The sequence below is a fragment of the Berghia stephanieae genome, chromosome 6, assembly GCF_034508935.2.
Source record: "Berghia stephanieae isolate SIO BIC M18660-M18661 chromosome 6, UCSD_Bste_1.3, whole genome shotgun sequence".
Taxonomy (NCBI): domain Eukaryota; kingdom Metazoa; phylum Mollusca; class Gastropoda; order Nudibranchia; family Aeolidiidae; genus Berghia; species Berghia stephanieae.
The window spans coordinates 20766688-20787572 of record NC_088365.1 but is presented as its reverse complement, the minus strand read 5'-3'; the positions used below and the strand labels follow the sequence as shown (position 1 = coordinate 20787572).

Sequence of the window (20885 nt, the reverse complement as noted above, 5' to 3'; positions counted from 1 at the left end):
CTTCCTTCAGTGTTTGTAGATAAATGTTCATTTAAGACTTCATCTATCTTATACCATTAATTTTGCCAAAATTGTAAATTATAAAGGGGATTTTTGAGTGATATCATTATTGACAAATTTGATTAATGACTAATAATAAATGTGTGAGATAAATCAAAAGTTATCTATCTAGAACAGTTTAACTTTGATACACTAGAAAAACGTGATTTTCATAAACGCTTTACTTTCACTCAATAAATGTATGTTAATCTTTCTTCTAAAGATTCGCTTAATTTGAACTTGAAAAACAATAATGAGCGAAATATTAATAAAGCGGTTTAGAAATGAGGTCAATATTTCAATCAATTTATTGCCTGGTTTTAAAGAATCAATTATACTCGACCTTCCTCAATCAATTAGCGAAATTGAATCTAGGCAACAATAGCAGGTTTAACAATAGCATTTCAAAACGATATAGATAGGGATTACCGCTTATAGTTGTGAAATATACAAAGATTATGATTAAGATGCAATGAAATAGAAGATAAAATTGTATTCCCGAAATGTTGATTTTTTTAAAATGAGGTCTAAAACATTTATATTGTAATTAATTTGTAATATCGCCTGATAGGCGTTATGTCCCGTTCTAAATGTTACGTGTTGCTGTTGGCCAGGGACCCCTTGTAAAGCGATTTGAGCACGTTTAGGGGATATTGCTCTATATAAAAGCTAAAAGCATACTTTAGAATGTCTGTAAGCGTGTTGATTGACAAGCTGACAGTTAAGTTGGATATAAATAAATGATAAATTTCATATAATTATGATTAGATTGCATTGTACGAAATTTGACTGGTTAATGGAAGCCTGAATCGAACTCTTAAACGTAGAGCAGTAGGATAAAATACATGATAATAAAACCTGATAAATAATCATTGGGAGCCAATAATAATAATAATAATAATAATAATAATAATAATAATAATAATAATAATAATAATAATAATAATAATAATAATAATAATAATAATAATAATAATATGATGATGATGATGATGATGATGATGATGATGATGATGATGATGATGATAATAATAATAATAATAATAATGATAATGATAACAATATGTTATTTTAATAATATATACGTCTGAAGTTTAATTCACGTCGTGTTCTACCCATTGGATTGGCCACGGGCATATCGAAAATAATTATAATATTGTTACTGATCTGATCTAATTGGACCAACCGGGATAGAGCCTACTCGCTTCGCTTATTAGCTAGTGCCCAACCCTGTGGCCAACCTATTGACATATCAGACCCAGCTATCTAAATCGTGATATTCGTTTTGATATACAATTCCATGCATCTTTAGAATAAACATCTAGTTTTCACCAGCATTGTTTGATGTGTATTTCCAGATTTCTTTCAAGATTTCTATCAAAAGATGAAGTGATAAAAAATGCTTTTCTTCTGGGGATATACGGGACACGTGGCGGGGGCTTAAAACTGCTGTGAACTATAATCCAAAGCCCACGATTATATCAGAAGATATCGAAATTGAAACTTTAAATAAATTTTATTCACGTTTCGACACAGCAAACAAATTTGATATTGAAAATGAAAAACATAAATTAGACAGGGCTTTGGAAGATGAAATGGCTGTTGAGGTCAGTGAAGAGGAAACGAGATTCGTATTTTCGAAACTAAACGAGAGGAAGGCTGCTGGGCCGGATGGATTGAAAGGAAAACTATTAAAAGAATGTGCCCACCAGCTTTCCCCCATTTATACACATATTTTTAACTGGTCCCTCCAATGCGTTTCAATCCCTGAAATTTGGAAAACTTCGAAAATTATTCCTGTTCCAAAAAAAGAAAAACTTGAAACTATGAACGATCTCAGACCTGTTGCACTGACTTCAATAGTCATGAAATCTTTAGAAAAACTTGTTCTTGTTAAAATTAGGAATCAGTTTATGCCATTGAGTGATAGTCATCAATTTGCTTACAAACCAGGACGTGGCGTAGAGGATGCCATTTTGCTGTTTACAAACAACATCTACAGGCATCTAGATCACGCTAGGAGCTATTGCAGATTGCTTTTTGCAGATTTTTCTTCAGCGTTCAATACAATGCAACCTCAGTTGGTTGTTCAAAAATTGACTAGTCTGAATTTAAACAAGTATATAATTGCTTGGGTGCTCGAATTTCTTACGGAGAGAGCACAATATGTTCAATTAGGGCAAAACAAATCTTCCTGTATAACTACAAATACTGGCGCTCCTCAAGGTTGTGTATTGTCCCCTGTATTATTCACAATATACACGAATGACTGTAGAAGTCAAAACCTGAGTGTACCTTTAATAAAGTTTGCAGATGACACCGCTCTTCAAGGCCTCATAACAAATGGCAACGAAGTGGCTTATAGGCAAGAAATTGATAGATTTGTGTCTTGGTGTGATGCCCACCACCTAGAGCTTAACATAAGCAAGACAAAGGAGCTAGTGATTGACTTTAGGAGAGTGAAGGAACCGATAGAACCGTTAAAATTAAAGGACCAATTCGTCCAGCGAGTTCCTCACTACAAATACCTTGGTGTAACGATTGGTGACAGGCTCAAGTGGGATGAACACTTGAAAATAATTAGGCATAAGATGTGCAGACGTACATATTTTTTATCGAAACTCTCTCAGTTTAGAATAGATAAAACCCTCTGCACATTATTTTATAGAGCAGTAATCGAAAGTGTTTTGTCATTTTGTATAACAGCTTGGGAGGCAATTGCTTAGCAGTGGAAAGGAACAAAATAAATTCAAATATTAAAAAATCCATTAAACGCTATATAAATGATGTTGACGATGTAGATCTTTTATACGAGAAATTTTGTATAAATAAAATAACTAAAATATTAAATGACCAGTATCATCCACTAAGACCATCAATTATTATGTCAGAAAGAAGTGGTCGCCCTTTCTCTATTTCAACGAAAACAGAGAGACACCGAAAATCTTTTCTGCCGTCCAGTATTAGGCTTTATAACAACAAGCAATAATCATTTTATATAATTATTTCTCATTTTTACTTTTTAAAAATATAAATATTAATTTATTAATTTATTTGTTTTGCAATCTTATCAATTTTCAATTTATAGTGACAGTTTTAACTATTTTACAGTGTTGAAATTATTCATATTATAAAGCGCAGCTCTGGTTATAGAGCTGCTCCTTTTTTATATATATACATCCTATTTCCATTGTATTTTTATCTTATGTGTAAATTATAACACGTCTGTACAAAAAATTTCCTTTTTGGGATGCAATAAAGTATTATATATTATTATTATTATTATTATTATTATTATTATTATTATTATTATTATTATTATTATTATTATTATTATTATTATTATTATTATTATTATTATTATTATTATTATTATTATTATTATTATTATTATAAGCAATTCCATTAAGTCTTTTAAATTTACGATTCGTGAAAAGATTCAGTCAACAATGAAACATGCCGCTACAAAGTCGCTATTCAGCTGCATAATAAGTTGATCAGTAAAATATAGAGAAATAGAGTTCGTTTACCTAGAATAATTTCCTTTTAATCAACTTTACGACTGAAAGAGTCAAATGAAGCCTTTGTTGTACAAAACTGAACAAAAGACCTATTCTAATTCTGGTCGGAAAATAAAAGCATATGTCAATGACAAACGCCAAAGAAGACACGTTGTAGTTCAAAACGATCCAGAATATAAAAGCTTGGTTTTAAGCACTTTCAAGTCCCTATGCATTCCCCTTCATATAACATACAATCAAATTAAGTCTGATATTTTTAGTCATAAATTCAATTTTCTCAACCATAATCATCCCGATTTAGCAAAGTCACCATGTTTGAGAGATTTAGCTAAAAATTATGGCATTCTAAAACGATGGATTTTTGAAGGCCGCGTTTTCTGGTCAAATTTTTAAATACGTGTCTTTTACAGAGTACCGCAAATTACTGTTTAAATTGTTAATCACTTGTAACTATCATAATGTGTCAAAAAGCAATTGGTCTGTCATAATGTGTCAAAAGGCAATTGGTCACTGTCATAATGTGTCAAAAGGCAATTAGTCACTGTCATAATGTGTCAAAAGGCAATTGGTCACTGTCATTATGTGTCAAAAGGCAATTAGTCACTGTCATTATGTGTCAAAAGGCAATTGGTCACTATCATAATGTGTCAAAAGGCAATTGGTCACGATCATAATGTGTCAAAAGGCAATTGGTCACTGTCATTATGTGTCAAAAGGCAATTAGTCACTGTCATTATGTGTCAAAAGGCAATTGGTCACTGTCATAAGGTGTAAAAAGGCAATTGGTCACTGTCATAATGTGTCAAAAGGCAATTGGTCACTATCATGATGTGTCAAAAGGCAATTAGTCACAGTCATAATGTGTCAAAAGGCAATTGGTCAGTATCATAATTTGTCAAAAGGCAATTGGTCACTGTCATAATGTGTCAAAAAGCAATTGGTCACTGTCATAATGTGTCAAAATGCAATTGGTCACACTGTCATAATATGTCAAAAGGCAATTGGTCACTGTCATAATGTGTCAAAAGGCAATTGGTCACTGTCATAATGTGTCAAAAGGCAACCGGTCACTGCCATAATGTGTCAAAAGGCAATTGATCACTGTCAGAATGTGTCAAAAGGCAACTGGTCACCTTCATAATGTGTCAAAAGGCAATACACTATTGTGTTTAATGCCAATGTATAAACGGAATAATAAATTAAATCAGTTACTCTGTATTATCGTGCATTTGTTTTGAAAGAAATAGAAATTGTTACTTAAATTTAACAAAATATGAAAATCCAACATTCTTTATCATTTTAATTCTCTATCTCCTTAGCAACCATTTTTTTTCTTCGAAATAGTCATACCCATCCACTACAAAGAATATAATATTATTTTGCTAAATCTCACTAGCAACATGGACATACCATGCATAATTCTCTTTAGAAATACCATCGTCATAACACAGCGGGAAGTGCTGAGAGTTGTAACAAAGATCTATCTTAAAATATTTTGATGAATGATAGGTATAAATACAAACGTACTGGTTATATCGTAACTATGCAGAGATTATCTCCATCTTGGGAAGGAGAGTGTTAACTCACTCAATCCTAGAGATTTTTGCTACTTTTCAAAATTGGAAAAAAACATTGATCAAAAATGAGCCATGTACATAGATCTAGATAGTTTTATTCAACTACCATTAACAGGTAAAAATTAAAAACATTAGCTTTGAAAATAGCCAATAATTTGTCTCAGAAAAAAAAATGTAATAAATTATAGGCATGGGGTGAAAGTAACCCGGGTAAACTACGGATATAGTCGGTGTTAGGGGTGAGTGAGTTAACATTAGAATAACTTTTTTCACATATTAAGGTTCATCATGGCATAATAGCGATTTGAAACGCTTATGTGTCAAAAGGCAACATAATTATTGTTTAATTTCAATGCATAAACAACATAATATCTAAAGATTAAAACAATTATCATGTGTAATTCGATTTAAATGTCAAACATGGAAATTCCAAAGTCTCGTCAGGCGAGGTCGTGGAGCAAGAGGTGAAATATGAAAAGCGACAGATGAATTGGCAGCTTTAAATTATTGTTTTCGATTTTCGCTCAATTACATTCTCATTCCTCATCTAGTTTCCTTTAACTCTTTAATTTTCTTATGCTTTTAGAGATCAATAAAGTAACCTCTGTCGGCTTAACGGACGCCGCTTTAATAAAAATAATTCAGAACCGTGTGAATGGTTTTGTTATATAATATTATTCATTCCCAGTTTCTCTTTGTCCTTTTTGACAAATAAAAAAGTTGATTTCGATTCATACATATTAATCAATAACAATTTAAGAAATGAGATATGAAGCGAGTAAATATATGGTATCTGTTAGAGAGAAAGCGCGAATGGTGAATGGTGGGGGGAGGGGTAGAGACAGACTAACATCTAGAAGAAGCTGTGGTGGAGGTGGAAGAAGAGGATGAGGATGAGAAAGAGGAGCTGGGGGAGGAGGAGGAGGAGCAGCGAGAGGAGGAGAATAATGCGTCAGCGAAGCCGAGCAGATATACAATTAAGAGGTACCTGTATGAGAAATGTTCTCAGACATTCATGGTATTTCTTGTATCGATTCTTTAACTAAATTTCAGGTGTGGAAAACAGACATTATTGCGAGACAATGAGAAAGACGTTTTTTTTTTCTCACAAGTTTAGAAACGGTCTCAGAATTGCCGCCCGCCCCTTCTGAAAAAGATGACGGAATAGGCGGCAACCGGAAGTAATGATGGCTTGCAATTATGGACGCCTTTAAAACCTAATATAGTTTCCCTTTCAAAACAGGTTTGCTCCTCGACGACTGTTTTCAATTCACTTCCGACAAGTTGTATGAGAATGACGTTAATGGCAACCCTTCATTACAAAAAAAAAAAATGCCATATTAACCCTTGTCAGACAAGGTTGGATTGTATTCTAACCGGACATCAAATCCTACAGTTCTAACCAAGAGTAAGATCTATGAATAGGCAAAACGGATATTAATATATATATATAGGGCATAATTAAGAAATTGGAATGCTCAATACGACTTAATCAGTTTTATTTTTACACAAGCGGATTACACAATAACGGATTTCTATTTCATAACGCCCGAGTCGTTTTTATGCGTTTTGTTTGTCATAGAATTCTTAAATTATTCTCACTTCCCATAACATGTAATTAGTTACACCTGAGTCAGGTCATGTAACTTAATTGACTCACCCAAGGGCAGCAGCAGCAGCTTCTTATGGTTCTCACACTACTATGTTATGACGATCGACCCAATCAGCAAAGTCCCGACCACATTCGTGCACCGTCGCGAACCCGTCCGGTAGCATCGTCACAACACACCGTTCGACTAGATGCTCTGCCGTCTCAGGTTCTTGCCCACAGTGAGTACATGTTGGACAGGTAGTAAGACCCCACCGATGAAGCGCACTGGCCGTGAGGCAGCTCCTCGACCGAAGCCGATTCGCAGTCACCCAGTGTCTCCTCTTACTGGATTCAAAGCCTAACGGCGAAAAGTGCGAGCGACAAAATGTGCAATAATTGCCACATATTTTATCAATCGCTACGTTCAACCCTGCTTGGCATCGTAACAAGTCAAGTTGCCATATGATCGTGCCGTGGACACTGATACGACTCTTCGTAATTTTCTGTTAAAGATCGGGCCTCATCGTTGTTTGCATCTCTTGGTTAAAATCATAAGATTTGGTACGATGACCCAAAGTAGTCTGGTGTGTTTGGACAAATATAAAACCCACGTTTTTCAGTTTTTGGCCAGAAAACGTTTTGTTCAAATATCGGTAGATACCCTCATCTTGTCCAAATCTCTCGACTTTGAGAGGTCTTTCCAGTCCCAGGTTTGAGAGTTTAGTTTTCGGCAACATGAGGCTCATTTTGAATCGATTAATATTTGAAGGACGAGTTTTGTTGGGATTTTTTTACCAAAATTCCAAGTACGGCAGTAATCAGCCCGAAGCCATCTGATATCTCAGGAATGTTTGAAGTCCTATTTATTGTGCGGATTTGTAGTCCAGTGACATGACACTCGCCTTCGGACCGACAGGTTCCTGGTTATAATCGCGATCTGGGCTGTGCATAATAAAGGTGAGTCCTTGGGGAAAGAACCTCTTTACTTACATTCTCCCACACCATTCAGGTGTGAGCTGAGTACATGGTCGGTAACAGCAATGTCTCTGTCAACCCCCCCCCCCCCCAACTGTAATGGTGCCTTACAGGGGTGATGTCTTGTCTTGTCATCGTGTTACGGGTTGCTGTTGGCTTTGGGCCCTCTTTTTAAGTGCTTTGAGCACATTTGGAAGATAATTTGTCCAAGTTTTTTGTTACTTTCTTAAATAGCCTGTCACTCGGTGCACAAAAGAGTAGGTCTGATGGCCGAACACAATGATGGGTCTGGATTAACATTGTTGTAATGGACAATATTTTGCATAGGTTTGAAAGTATATACTATGAGTACAATTTAAAAAATAACAACAACAAAAACTTGAGCTTTTGTATAGCGCAATATCCAAAAAGCATGCTCAAAGCGTTTTACAAAGTGACCTTGACTAATAGCAACACGTAAAATGTAGCACGAGACATGACGCCTGTCAGGCGATGTTACAGTTTTATTCCCCGACAGAGACAACGCTGTAAACGGCCGGGTACTCATTTTGCACTTAAGTACGATGAGAGAATATGAGTAAAGAGCATTTTCTCAGGACTCAACTATGCGTCGAGCGAGGCTCGAACCCAGGACCTTCCCATCTGAAGACGAATGCCATACCACGAGACCACGTAGCCGCAATTAGATTATAACAATTTGGGTTATGAGACCTGTAAATAAGTACACGTCGATCCCACTGAATCAATCCGGTATAATTACGGATGAACGAAATGGGTGAAATTGACTATAGGGAATGAGATTAGCGGAAGAGTAGCGTCCCTTGATTGGAAGTCACCCATAGTCTGTGACGTCACCGGCGGAAAAGTTATTAGAGAGAGAACGTCATGTTGGTTGTGCGCATGCGTCTCTCGTCCTCGCTTCCGGTGAAAGCGGCATGAGACACTTCAAACCCAAATTGACGTTCTCTCTGTAAGGTGACGTCCAATCAAGGGACGCTACTCTTCCGCTAATCTCATTCCCTATACATTCAAAATGACGAGACTTCAAAACATTTAGAAACACAACGACTTTCTTCAATAAAATGTTTTCATTTTAACCGACGTCCACGCATTTGCAGGTCTAAGTACCAGACGCATTAATTTATGGGCTTGATTTATCATTGTCGTAATGAACAATAACATTCTGGGTTGAATTCATAACACTTTAGATTATTAAACATGTACACAAGTATAGTCTTGAATTACAATTTTATGCTGTAGGTCTATCCCGACGTAACACAGATTAGAAACAATCGGATCATTTTTTTCCATTTAATAACTAATTGTTATTGTCTGTTTCACGTTATAAAATGGGATAAACTCCGGTTTCATGGGCCCAATACGTTTCAACAGTCGTAACATAACTTCCCTCGTAATGACGCATAGTAACTTCTAAACTATCGGAACAATGGCGGACGCCCTTATGAAATATTTCTCCTAAAAAAAAACCATTATAAATCTGACCGTGTTTTGACTTTTACACGTACACATTCTGATCACAAGACATATGAGATGTTCTAAACAGCATGAAGAATAAAAATATTTTTTTTGTTTAGAACCACGATGGTCGCCGTTGCTGGGCGACGTGACATCAGACTATTGAATCCAATTGCTCTGGAGGATATCTTTTACTTGCAACCAGATAATCAGTTGGAGAAAAGTTTGATTTGCAGGATAATCGCCCATGTTGTCAGAGGGTTAAAATCAAATATTGCCGATGCTACAAATGAAGAGTTGATCCAATATTTATTTACCAATATTCATTCATTAATCGATCGCCTTTCATCAAAAGCAATTGGATAAGAAGGCCGACCTGCCAAATAGCACAAAAAATTCGTAGTCAAGTTAAGTTAATTTTTATGGCGGAGCAGCCATGAAAAATAAAAGATTAATGAATCCTTAAATGAAGGTGCGATAACGGTGTTGTGTTGGAGGCGATGTGTACTTATTTGCATTTTCATTGGAGCAGATTGAATGATACAAATTGGATACGTGGGTATTGTATAGTGTGGCTATGTGGTCTTGTGGTATGACACTCGCTTTCAGATCACAAGGTCCTGGGTTCGAGCCTCGCGCTTGGCGCATAGTTGAGTCCTTGGAAAATGCTCTTTACTCACATTCTCTCACCGTACTCAGCGCAGGTGTAAATTGAGTACCTGGCTGTTAAAAGCGTTGTCTCTGTTGAAAAAAAAATGTAATATCGCCTGACAGGCTTCATGTCTCGTTCTACATGTTAGATGTTGCTGTTGACCAGGGAACCCTTGTAAAGCGCTTTGAGCACATTTAGTGGATACTGCTCTATATAAAATCTCATGTTTTTTGTATAGGACAATGGCATTGTCTACTGATAGTACTGGTCTGCTCACAGCCAAAGCTCGATACATTCTACGGGGCCTTTCGTTTTTTTCTCTATATAACAGTACCCCTGTCGTCAGGCTGTAATGATATGCAGATGTCGGTGACAATCAAAGGCATTCCTTTCTCGTCTTTCCCCCAACCGTTTCCCCATCGGGTGGGGAAGTGATGTCACTTTTACGTCATCAAAGAAATTCCTTAACTGACCGGCTCACCAGTAAGACGACCGTTCTCCCGACTATGCTGCTTTAAAGTAATGGATACGGTTAAGATACTGCTATTTACTACGAAGATAATTTTTCCCACACAAAAACGGTCAAATTTCACCCATATCCACAAGTTGCAGCTTGAAAAGGAAAGGCAACTAGTAGAATACTGCTATTTTGCTAGGAAGAAGTGTCAAGAAGTTAAGTCATAGTTGGTGTGTGGGGAGTGCTGCCAGATGGCCACATGTATGATCAAAATTGACACACAGAGAATCGCGTATATATTATAAATTAAAAATTTCTTTAAAAAAAATAAAAACAAGTCTTTTCCTAGGTTAGTCCATAAAAAAATCAAAATCTATGTCTTTTAAGGAGGTCAAAGTAATTGAAGTGTTTGGCCACGTGGGGTTCTATTTGGTCACTTTTGCAGTCTAAATTGGCTTCGAAGAACTCTGGCCATCTGGCATCCCTGTTTGTGAGAACAGAAGTTTAAGTATAAAACAATCTGCATGTTTGCCTCTTTAGTTTGTAAACTTCCAAAGCAAGCGGTTGTGTATCATTCGTTTTTAAATGGAATTGTTTTATTGATAGATTTCAGTGGATTACACGATGTGCAACTGTGCTTATGATAGTCATTATCACATCAATATGTTTTGACTTTGATTCCTAACATGTTATATTTACATGTTCTTGAAGTGAGTTAAAATTACAGGATCAAATAAAAATATATAGAAATACATGTCGCATAACCAAAGCATAATAATAATATTACTAACTATAACCTCCCTGAGTCAGAACTAATCATAGTCATAGTGAGAGTCATAGAAAATAGAACGATTCAAGTGAAATTAATTCATTATTTGTGATGGAACACGGATTACACTAACTACAGAAATGGTGAGTCTTGACCAAATAAAATCCGAAACTTTTGTGTACATGAACCTTGTAACACACACTTTTGAACAGAAAACACCCCCTCCCCCATACACTCCCCCCCCCCACACACACACACAAACACCCAACCCCCCCCCCCCCCCCCCCCCCGCCCCCCCCCCCCCCCCCTTCCACCTCTCTTCCCAACGCAACATCATACATTCTCAATACGAATTGAACTAGTGAGGTGGAGTCTACATTCATTGTGATTTGTTTGGGTAATTAAAAAATTAATCTCCTTCCACTGCTTCCCCCCCCCCCCCCCCCCACCCCCAACCTCTCTCTCGCACACACAAACACACACACACACACACACACACACACACACACACACACACACACACACACTCACATTCACAAATTGACGCAATGACAATCATAAATTAGGCAATGACGGATCAAATGTAGCGTGCACTATTTATTGGCTTTGTCTATCTTGCCCTCCCCTTCTCCCAAACCTCTCATCTCCTCTTGACTTGAATATGCGGATGACTGGGTTATTATTGACTTATCATGAGTAATTAATGGTCAATATATACTAAATAGCTGGTGTCTGGAAACTGAACGTCAATAATGGCATTTTTCAGACTTAGTTTTTGTGCTCTACCTATCTCTCTGTCCGCAGTCTATGTTGGTTCCTCTCTCTCTCTCTCTCTCTCTCTCTCTCTCTCTCTCTCTCTCTCTCTCTGGGTGTGTGTGTGTGTGTGTGTGTGTGTGTGTGTCTGTCTCTCTCATTTTATTGTGAGAAAAATAGACGGGGAAAAGCATGGAGGGAGGTCGAGAGTGAGTGAGAGAGAGAGAGAGAGAGAGAGAGAGAGAGAGAGAGGATTATTTGATTTGATATGACGGAGAATACACGTTCGAAATACTATTAAAGAGAGAGAGAGACACAGAGAGAGGGAGTGAGAGAGAGAGAGAGAGAGAGAGAGAGAGAGAGAGAGAGAGAGAGAGAGGGGATTATTTGATTTGATATGACGGAGAATACACGTTCGAAATACTATTAAAGAGAGAGAGACACAGAGAGAGGGAGTGTGTGTGTGTGTGTGTGTGTGTGTGAGAGAGAGAGAGAGAGAGAGAGAGAGAGAGAGGATTATTTGATTTGATATGATGGAGAATACACGTTCGAAATACTATTAAAGAGAGAGAGACACAGAGAGAGGGAGAGAGAGAGAGAGAGAGAGAGAGAGAGAGAGAGAGAGAGAGAGAGAGGATTATTTGATTTGATATGATGGAGAATACACGTTCGAAATACTATTAAAGAGAGAGAGACACAGAGAGAGGGAGAGAGAGAGAGAGAGAGAGAGAGAGAGAGAGAGGATTATTTGATTTGATATGACGGAGAATACACGTTCGAAATACTATTAAAGAGAGAGAGAGACACAGAGAGAGGGAGAGAGAGAGAGAGAGAGAGAGAGAGAGAGAGAGAGAGCTATGAAGATAGTGTTGTGGATGAGAACAATAAAGAGAGGAATAAGAAAACAAATGAATGGTGTGGATGAATAGATAGATACATAATAAATCTAAACATAGATATGAAGGTAGATCGATTGATTTTGTCGGTAGGTAGATGGATGGATGTATGTATGAAGGAAAAGATGGGTGAATTGATGAAAAGGTGAAACATAAAGAGAAATATAGATTCATAGACAGGTAGATAGATAGATAGATAGATGGATAGAAAAGCGGATAATGGAGAGAGAGAGAGAGAGAGAGAGAGAGAGAGAGAGAGAGAGAGAGAGAGAGAGAGATGTAGTACCATATACCTGTCCCAACAACGATCAGGCCCTGGGACTAAAACCACCCCTATCTCTCGCGCTCTCTTTCTATCTCGCTCTCTCTCTCTCTCTCTCTATCTATCTCTGTGTGTTTCCTTATCTCTCTCCTTATATCTCTCTCTCCCTCTGTGTATGTGTATGTGTGTGTTTCCTTCTCTCTCTCTCTCTCTCTCTCTCTCTCTCTCTCTCTCATTTATCAATTCCGGGAACCGGTAACATCTAAAGATGGATGAAAAGAAGAATAAGGAGGAAGAGGCGGAGAGAGAGGTGGAGAAGTGGGAGTTGAAGATAAAGAGAAAATAATAATGAAAAAAAATATAGAGACATAAATAGATAGATAGATAGATAGATAGATAGATAGATAGATAGATAGATAGATAGATAGATAGATAGATAGATAGATAGATAGATAGATAGATAGATAGATAGATAGATACATCAGATACATAGATAGATAAATACATAGATAGATAGATATATAGAGACATACAGACATACAAATTGATAGATAAATACAACCAAAGATAACATATTGCACTGTATATATTTGTCCCGATGGTTGTCCGGCCCCGTAGGCCGGCCCCGTAGAACGTAAAATTTCCTCGGCGACTCGTCCTCCTATATAAGAAGTCACTGGACAATGGATATATGCAGATCTACCTAGTTCTACGAAAACAATAGTACAATTACGAAATTATGACTCTAATTTGTCAGAATTTCATGAGCATTTCTAAGTCATTAAAACTTATTGAAAATGAAAGTTGATGACAGAGTACATACTTTTTAGGATTTTGAATAGGGAATGAGATTAGCGGAAGAGTAGCGCCCCTTGATTGGACGTCACCCATAGTCTGTGACGTCACTGGCGGAAAAGTTATTAGAGAGAGAACGTCATGTTGGTTGTGCGCATGCGTCTCTCTTCCTTTTCCGACGGTGACGTCACAGACTATGGGTGACGTCCAATGAAGGGACGCTACTTTCCGCTAATCTCATTCCCTATAGTGACTAGAATATTTATATCTCAACTCCCTCCTTACCAGCCATTTTCAGGATTTCCCCCAAAACTTCACACCAAACTATCACGAAAATAGATTTGTTATCACTCAAACACAATAGCTCTATCTATGTTCTTGCGATACATAATTTCTTTAACAAAGCATGCACACTGTTCATTTTCTTTAAATGTTATGCCGTACAAAAGAAATTTGAATAAGAACGTGACGATTTTCCTACAGTTGGTAAGGAGAGGCTTAAAAATTTCGATTGTAAAAAATGTTCAAGCAGGAATGTCTGATATTATTAATTTCTTAAAGTGACAAAAACTTATAAGTTCATATTTCCTATAATTTTTACTTTGATTTCCTTTTTTGGCATCGGTTCCACCTCGACATAATGGCCACATTGAAACTATAGATCATATTTAATTATTTCTGTCTAGGTGCAGGGGCAAAAATATGATTGTTTTCAAATCTACATTGGTTTCCAGTTCAATAATTTGTTTGTTCATATGTCTTATCACTTTACTTAAATTTCCTTTTTTTGTCAGCGGTTCCATCTCGACATAATGGCCACATTGAAACTATAGATGTCATATTTAATTATTTCTATCTAGGTGCAGGGGAAAATATATAGATAATTGTTTTCAAATCTACACTGGTTTCCTGTTCAATAATTTATTTGTAATGAAATTGCGTAATGTATTTGAATCATTTCCATGAACCTCCTCCTGACTATATTATAATCATATATCCGACTTGATCAATATTTTCGTCCTCTTACACCTGATTTAACCAGTCAACTGCCATGCTACCTCGCGACGTCTCATGTTTAAGCGTGTTTGCCAAGATGACGGTCATTTAAATTAATTTGAAGGACAAGTTTTCTAACCAAATTTTTTTATTCGTTTCTTTCCAGAGTACGACAGTAATGAGTTATTTGTTCTTATGCCATTACGTATATGTGACCCATCGTCTCAAAACGGTATTATGTCGGAGCGAACCAAATGATTAAAAGCCGATTAAACTGGTCCAAAATATAAATTGTTGGCATCAGCACCCTAAAATATGGTATCCATTCTCCTCAATAAATGATATAAACTCAACACAAGTCTGATATTTCTGACTATAAATTCAATTTTCAACATCTTGACCAACCCGACTTAATACCGTTTTGAGGCGAAGGGTCACATATGTGTTTCCGAGAAAAGATCTAAGACCTATGTTAACCATTCTAAGGCATTATTTATTTAAGAAATTAAAGTCCACTTACATAGTGTGCGGCTATGTGGTCTTGTGGTATGACACTCGCTTTCCGATCGGAAGGGCCTGGGTTCGAGCCTCGCTCGGCGCATAGTTGAGTCCTTGGAAAAGGCTCTTTACTCACATTCTTTCACCGTACTCAGGTGTAAAATGAGTACCTGGCCGGTAACAGCGTTGTTTTTCTCGGAAAAAATTGTAATGTCGCCTAACAGGTGTCATGTCTCGTATCTACATGTTACGTGTTGCTAATTGATTTATAAAGGTCCAAAATAATTTTATAGATTCACCCCCTACTTACCACCCACAGGAAAATCGTCATATTCATTACGATGCAACCAACATTTTTGTCATTCTAATTTCTTTCGTACATCATAATATTTGAACAAAATGTTTGCTATAGTTAAAGTATATCTAGTCTATTAACACGGGTGTCGAAGAGCTCGTTTAGCAAAATAAAAAAAAAAACATGTATAGCAAGAATTACTAACAGATTTTGTGTTTGAGTGAAATACATCTATCTTTGTAAAGGTTGGGTGTGAAGTTTTGGGGAAAATCCTGAAAATGGCCGGTAAGGAGAGAGTTAAAGTTGTTTTAAAGAAGGGTGAGGGAGCGCGGGTTTTTTTTTAACTCTCTCCTTACCAGCCATTTTCAGGATTTTCCCCAAAACTTCACACCTAACTAACACAAAAATATATATTTTTCTCACTCAAACACAATAGCAGTGAATTCTTACGATACATAATTTCTTTAACTAAACATGTTCTACAACACACTGTTCATTTTCTTTAAATTTTATGATGTACAAAAGAAATTTGAATAAGAAAAATGTTTGATTGTATCGTAACAAATGTTACGATTTTACCTATAGTAACTATCCCACTGTTGGTAAGGGTTAACCCGTAACCATTTAATCAAATATTTCCATCAAAATAATATTGTAATTCGGTATAAGATTATAGACTAGCCAATCCTACCCACGAGCATTTTGCAATTTTCCAAGTCTGGTAATTAAAAACACAATGATGACTACACCTACAACAGCAAGAGACGGGAATAGAAAATGGGCTAGAAATTACTGAATTTAATTAATCTTCTCAAGTGACCTCGAGGTGAAATGATGAAATTACAAAGGTCTGTTGTTGTTATTGTTGCTGTAGTTTTCAACAAAATAATTTTGATAATAACAATGTTATGACGTCAAGGTAAAGATAACAACAACAACAACAACAACAAAAAAAAAAGGGGGGGGGGGGGCAGAGTGCCTCAATGGTACGATCTTTGGTTCGTACCTGAAAGGTATCAAGTTCGAATATCCGCTGCGCTGTGCAAGTCTTGAGCAAGTCGCCTCGCCCTAGCTCAGTTTGCGGTGCTGAACTACGGCTGACGCCTGAGTTATCCCAGTCTTCCCTCGGAAAATGCCCTAAAGACAAATTTCCCCTATAAGATGAATAAAGGGAATTTCATTTATATTTTTTTTTCAATTGAAAAAGATAATTTGTGAGACACCAATCCAAATTGGTATTAAGTCTGAGTGAATTATAGGTGACTCACTGTTTGACACTCGCTTTCGGATCGGAATATCCTGGGTTCGAGCCTCGCTCGGAGCATTGTTGAGTCCTTGAAAAACGCTCTTTACTCACATTCTCTCACCTAATCAAGTGTAAATTAAAATGCGTACCTGGCCGTTAACATCGTCGAAAAAAATTGTAATATCGCCCAACAGGCGCCATGTTCCGTCCTACATTTTAAGTGTTGCTGTTGGCCAGGGACCCATTGTAAAGCGCTTTGAGCACGTTTAGTGGATATTGGGCTAAATAAAAGCTTAATTAAAAACGTATCTTGTCGGTATGAATAGAACCCAGACAAGTGAGTAAAGAAATGTTATGATGAAAAGTGAAAACTTCGAGTTTAGTCCAATGCAATGGATAGATAGTAGTTATTCTCTGCCAAAAACGGAGGAAAAAAAGTAACCAAAAGTTTCATGTTTGTGTCTCTATAAATGGAATTTTCAGTTCCGTGACATCCGGACATAAATCTATTGAGACGATGGATCACAAAATATCATGCCAAAGAGTACATTTGAAATTCAAACGATCAGGTTTGAACAATTCCATTAAAAAAAAGAAATAGTTTAAGAAACAGTAATAATTAACTTAAATAAGGAGTGTAATTTTAACCTAAGAATTCTATTTTGAACTACATAATTGTTGTTGTGATGATGATGATGATGATAGTGATGATGATGATGATGATGTTGTTGTTGTTGTTGATGCCGTTTTTTCGATGACTACGATGTTACGATCTGTGTGAGTGTGTCTATGTCAATATTGTATTGTTATAAATGTGTAACCAAATGACAAATTGACACTTTTTTAGGACAATAAAGATTTATTATTATTAAATTTTCAGTATCTAGTTCAATTTTTACATAAAACCGTGTTGAGACGTAGGTTACATATTATATTAACAAGCTGTTTTGTATTCAGGACTGTTAGTTAATATACCAATTCACTGAAATACAAGTTAATGACAACGATATATGCATGAGGATATAGGTATCGAGCGACGTGTACCTATTTGCAGGTCTGATAATCCAATTCATTATGGGCTCATTGTTGTAATGGACATTTTTTTTTATAATGACGCAAAATATTGTCCATTACAACAACGATAAACTAGGCCTATAATTAACCAGTAGATTTTTGACCAATCAAAACATGGAATTTGTGACACACCTTCAAACGTGCTCGGACAAACATAATTTGTTGTTTATAAACAATAACGTGAATGAAATCGAACTCTCTCTGATCATTGTTATGGTTTTTATACCGCCAAATGGGTGAATAGTTATCACACGATTTTTTTTCGAGCATACGATAAACGTTAAAATTTACACATAGTTTTCTGTGTTGGTTCTATTGATGAGGCGAAAGAACAGTGGGTATTTTACTTAAAAACAACCCATCAATAGTAAAACCTGTGTTGTTCGCGATGTTTACCAATCACAGCCATTGTTTACATCATGACGTCTGTCCGAGAGGCGTGGTTATCTATCTGTCTATTGCGTTCGGATGTGAAACCTGCATATTATGTGTACACATCGGTATCGAGGTTATTCTCCAGAATGCGATTTCTGATTTAATTAGTAAACCAATTTTCTCAGCTCACGTCTGAGTCATAAAAAAATATTCAATGCAATATTTTGTGTGAAAACGTATATTATGACCCACCGTCCCAAACAGTATTTGTGTTGGATTTATAATGATGCTGAATATTGAATCTTTACGAAGAAATATAAAGCTTAATTCAAATTATTATTGTTATTATTATTATTATTATTATTATTATTATTATTATTATTATTATTATTATTATTATTATATTATTATTATTGTTATTATTATTATTATTATTATTATTATTATTATTATTATTATTATTATTATTATTGTTATTAATATCATTATTATTGTTATTATTATTATTATTATTATTATTATTATTATTATTATTATATTATTATTATTATTATTATTTATTATTATTATTATTATCATTATTATTATTATTATTATTATTATTATTATTATTGTTATTATTTTTATTATTATTATTATTTTATTATTATTATTATTATTATTATTATTATTATTATTATTATTATTACTATATTATTATTATTATTATATTATTATTATTTATTATCTATTATTTATTAATTATTATTATTATTATTTCATTATTATTATTATTATTATTATTATTATTATTATATTATTATTATTATTATTATTATTATATTAATTATTATTATTATTATTATTATTATTATTATTAATTATTATTATTTATTATTTATAATTAATATTAGTAATAATACTTATTATATAATAATAATTATTATTATTATTTTATATTATGAATAATATATAATAATAATAATTAATAATAATTAATATTATATTATTATTATTATTATTATTATTATTATTATTATTATTATTATTATTATTATTATTATAATTATTATCAATATCGTTTTTATCATCATTATCATCATTGTTATTAACATTTCCGTGCAACACACACACATACACACGCACACACACAGATAGATAGATAGATAGATAGATAGATAGATAGATAGATACTTAGACATGAGGGTACATTTGTAGATGGTTGGATAGATTGATTGGTAGATATATAAATAAAGAGATAGATTGACAGACAAATACCGGATGGGAATATTTATAGATAATGATAGATACAGAGATAGCTAGCTAGATATGAATACGTTGATAGACTACCTAAATCTTCGTTAATTTTTATTATTTACTTCAATTTCCTTAGGAGCGTAGCGTATGAATATTATAAAATAATTGAAATAAGAAATGAACTCCACAACTCTGATTATCTGTTTGTTTTTTAATTTATAATCTAGATGGACACGGTCATTTCATTTTACTTCTTCATAATATTTTATCTGCCAATTATTCAGACTATTGGATTCATAGAGAGATGTACAAATTTCCAATGTGGAAGACGGGACAGACCAAAGGACAACGACATACACCGTTTAACTCTCTCCTTACCAGCCATTTTCAGAATTCTCCCTGAAACTTCACACCCACCCAACACAAAAATAGATTATTTTCTACTCAAACAGAAAAGGAACAGGTACATTCCATACATAATATTATCCAGTGTCTAATTTTTATCGCCATTAAAAAAAAACATTTTCTTTATATATTGTGATGTACAAAGGAAATCAGAATGAGAAAACTGTTGGTTGCATCGTAACGAATGTGACGAGTTTCCTATGGGTGGTAAGGAGAGGGTTAACACATGTACATAATATTTGTGTAAAAAGCCTTACTTTGTGAATTGGCTGCTATTGATATGGAGATGAAGAAGTTGAGGGAACACTAGCGTTGTATTCTTTCCTTTTTCCAAGCCAGGAATGTCTTCTAAATTTATCTTCAATAAAAATTTCCTTTTGTCAGTTTGAAAAGGAAGCAAGGGATAAATTAACTATTTTCAATGACCACTAAAGGAATATCACATATCAAACTGTTGTTTAATTGGGGAAAAAAACTTTTTAAACTGTCACCATGATTGGAAAATTAAGTCCATTTTGGTTCATGAAAGTCTTGATTTTAAAAGCTGTTCTGATTAAACAAACGTAACTCACTAACAGCTAAACCACAGTTTCAGACTGACTGTAAAGACAATTAATGAAGAAATTAAAAGAATAATATTGCATCGAACCTGGACGCGTGATCAAACTGATTTTCTTCAGTCACTCTGACTTTTTATTTCCGTAAAATTAATTTCACAAAGTTGATGTAAAACGGGCGAGCGAGTTCTTGCTAATTCTGTTTAACCCGCGAGACTCTCTCTCGCCAATATTTATAATCCATCGATGCCTCCTCCGTTTATTTCATACCGCCCCCGTTTCTCTTTGTCTCCTGTCTTTCTCTTCGTCCTTTTTTTTTTTTGTTCTCTCAGTGGCAATACTTCCCCCACACTCCGTCAATCACACATTTTGACGTCTCACTTGTTCGTCACAACTCGATTCCGCTCACCCCTCATCCGTCACTGCCACCCGACTTTGCT

The 20885-nt window shown here is 35.1% G+C and overlaps 1 protein-coding gene across 1 annotated transcript in view; it reads right to left on the bottom strand.

The window, feature by feature from the left end:
* LOC144974650 (uncharacterized) overlaps positions 1-20685 on the bottom strand; it is an 80388-nt gene extending 59703 nt beyond the window's left edge. The window contains exon 1 of the mRNA XM_078917725.1: positions 20146-20685. The gene's annotated coding sequence lies outside the window, so the exon portion shown is untranslated. The remainder of the gene's footprint in view (positions 1-20145) is intronic.
* Positions 20686-20885: the final 200 nt, after the last annotated feature.